This window comes from Pistacia vera, unplaced genomic scaffold (assembly GCF_008641045.1).
Source record: "Pistacia vera cultivar Batoury unplaced genomic scaffold, PisVer_v2 Contig309, whole genome shotgun sequence".
NCBI classification, from domain to species: Eukaryota; Viridiplantae; Streptophyta; class Magnoliopsida; order Sapindales; family Anacardiaceae; genus Pistacia; species Pistacia vera.
Genome location: NW_022196123.1, coordinates 1,010,743 through 1,014,443, shown reverse-complemented (window position 1 = coordinate 1,014,443; position 3,701 = coordinate 1,010,743).

The following is a 3,701-nucleotide window of genomic DNA, read 5'->3' as shown; positions in this document are numbered from 1 at the left end:
TTGAATGATTTGGAGTCCTCTTCCGGTTCAAAATCACATAGAAGACGTGAGTTCGACGAAGAAGTCGAAGCTGATTCCGAAGTGGAGAGAATAAGTTATAAACGTACCAAGAAGGTTGACTCCAAAGGAGATAACAATATAGGCAGTATAAAGATGGCAATTCCAACTTTTCAAGGAAAGAATGATCCTAAGAAATACTTGGAGTGGGAAAGAAAGGTTGAGCACGTATTTGATTGTCATAATTACTCCGAGGAGGAGAAGGTAAAGCTAGCAGCCGTGGAGTTTACAGATGGTGAGAGGCCTATTTGGTCATAGGAGGAGATGAAGTTTGCGATGCGCAAGGGATTTATACCTAGCCATTACTATAGAGATTTGTATAGGAAGTTTTTTTTTTGATAAGTAAGTAATCATATTAAAAAATACAGAAGAATGTACAAAGGCCTAATAAAAGGCGACTAGCCTATTTTGGGACATGCCCCGAAAATAGGAAACAAAAGAAACAAGCCTACAAACAGCCATCCGCTCTAGGGGTTTATCTAAAACCACGAAGGCAGATAAACACCAAAAAGAAAGCAAAGGGAACACCAAAAATCCCACCTACCATAGGACACCCCCCTAGGTTAGGATCATTAAAAGAAAAACACGAAATCAAACTCTTTACCAATAAGACAAAACAACCAAGCAAAAACCCTTCTGCATAACCCTCTGTAATCCAATCTTCAAATGCTGTTGAGAACTTGAGAAACGTCTTTGAAAATAGATCTAGGGAGGCTCCAATCATTCCCCAACTTCCTATTGCTGTAGGATGCTGTGACATTCCTAAGGTCCATAGCTTTATCTCTCACAACACTTTTGATAGCATCGATTATGGTGAAAGAATCCTTATGGTCACCCCTAAAACTTCACGAATTAAAAAGCTAATACTGTTCACGTTAGTGAGAGAAAATGCTCTCTCTTCTCTCTAGGATTAGAAACCAGCCCTCTTTCCATATTTTCTTCTCCACCCACCACCCCTCTCTCCACCCTCATCCTCCATCTTNTATATACTGAACCACCGGATTTGTTTGTTTGCCCGTACCTTTAAATTCATTATTTCTACCCTACACCCTACCCTTGATTAGTGGGAAATAACATGAACTTTTAGATTCTGACCTGGTAATGGTCAGCTTTTGCTTAACCTATTGCAGGCATGGGTAGCTGTGTGGTGAGGCACCACATGAAGGAACTACTTTGTTATATTTAAATATTTAGGAAAAAATTGATGTTGATAGTTAATTGTATGCTCTTCTCTGTTTAAATACGTTGGACAATATATAAGTCGATGTCTATCTTTTTACCCAGTTTTTCTTATTCAAAGTACAAACCAACTGCATTAACTTCATCTTTCTTTGATTATGCATGAACTGGTTAATTCATGATTCCTTGTTTTATGTAGGAATATTACAACCCTAACCAGTCCATGCTAGAGTTAGTTTTTGCCCCTGCTGAAGAATGGATCTCATGCAGCGACTCAGAAATAATTGATGCGACAATGAAGGAGCAGAGTTAGTTTTTGCCCCTGCTGAAGAATGGATCTCACGCAGCGACTCAGAAATAATTGATGCGACAATGAAGGAGCTTGCTAAACTCTTTCCTGACGAAAATTTTGCTGAACAAAGCAAAGCAAAAATTGTGAAGTACCATGTTGTAAAAACACCAAGGTTAGATGGCCAACCTTTTAAACCTTTCTGTAAATTTCAAAGGTTCCAATTCCTAGATTTATTTAACATAGTAAGTTTTTGTTGATGCAACAAATTATCTTCAATATCACTTGAATTTGTGACATCCGCATGGATTGGGATAGAGAATTTCTGATTGGGTGATTGTGACATCCCACATTACTTGTGAAGTATTTGATGTTAAGAAGGGATGAAGTTGCTTACATATTTAAAACACACGTTGGGTTATAAAAGCCCAAAAACAAACTGCACAGTTCTTTTAGTGCAAAATAACTCTTGAGATTAAAAGTAGATTGTCTTGTAAATTGTGAGTATGATAGATGGCATCAAGGCCAATCCTGATCGAAGTGTCAGTGGTGTGAACAAGTTTCTCTAAGGGTATTACAAGCAAGGATGCTTAGATTGCAGGAGGGCTTGATTGTGACATCATAAATCAGCCAGGAAGAGAAGTTTTTGATTTTTAAGGAAGTTGCTTGCATATGCTAGACATGTTTTGGGTAATAAAATCCAAAAACAAAGCCTTGTGGATCTTGACTGCAGAATGATGTTGGGATTCAAAGTAAACATTATTGAACATAGTTTGGCTCATAGTAGATAGTATTAATTAAACCCAGTTGGATGTGTAGGTGATGTGCAAAAGAAACTTTTGAGGGTCTTGCTAGCAAAGACACTCTTTGGTACCTGGTTGGGTGGTTGTACATCCCTCAGTGCCTGGGAATGAGGAGTTCTTGATTTTTATAAGGGGTGAAATTGATTACATTTGTAAGACATTTAAGACAGTTAAGATAAAAAGTTGACGATGTCTTGCATATTGTTTATGCCATGACAGAAGCAGTTGATGGTCAGCTAGTGCTGGACAACAGATAGTAGTCTAATTTGATTTTTTAATTTAATTCAAAATTTGTCAATCCTGCGTAGTACTTCTCACTACTATATATTGTTTAACCTTTAGAAAATGCTTCTGCATGTAGTGTCATAAAGATTGTCAATAACTACATCGACGATTTCCATTCTTGTACGTCATTTGATTTGTCCATTTCAAAGCCTAACTTATTATTTCAGGTCTGTGTACAAGACTGTCCCAAATTGTGAAACTTGTCCCCTGCAAAGATCTCCAATAGAGGGATTCTATTTAGCTGGGGATTACACAAAACAGGAGTATCTGGCTTCGATGGAAGGTGCAGTGTTGTCAGGAAAGCTTTGTGCTCAAGCTATCATACAGGTACATTTTGTCCGGTCAAAATGTTTATTATCTGCTGTCTTTCATTACCACAATTTCTTCCTTAAAAATGGCCTTAGTAGAAGTTCTTTTTGTGAGAAAGCTCAAACTAAGCAAACCTGTTTTAGCATTGAGGGGGGAGCGCACAAGGTTTTGATTGTTAGTGTAAGGTTAAATGAATATAGTTGATAGGAATATGAAAGATTTGAAAAGTTGATATAGTTGATAGGAATATGAAAGATTTGAAAAGTAGATAAGTAAAATGAAGCAAAAGTAGAGTTCTATGTCTAGTTTGGTTATGTGGTTAGCCCTAATTTATAGAAATATGCAAGATTATGAGCTGCTTGTTGCACGACCAAAAGGAAGATTGGCTGAGGCAAGCATTAGCTAAATGCCCTTTAATTGGAGGCAAAATCGTTGAAAGATTTGAGTGACGATTGTATATCAATTGTCATTAACATGTAATGATAGAGATATCTTTTTTTAACTTATAAAAAAGAAAAACATAGGAAGAACTTGTCAGTTCTTTAATAGTGAATCTATTTCTCCAAATGAAGCATTCCATGTTTTCTTTTTTGATTTTAAATAATGATCACTTGGAGTATAATATCATTGTCTTGAGAGAAGAGAGATGATATTCAGTTGCTTCTACTTTCATTAGGAATAATACAATGGAATTGATACTCAATTGGTATCGAGGTGAGGGTCTGATGACGCTAAGCGAATAAGCTTAGAGGCGCAGGCGTGGGCAAGTTAGAGCTTAG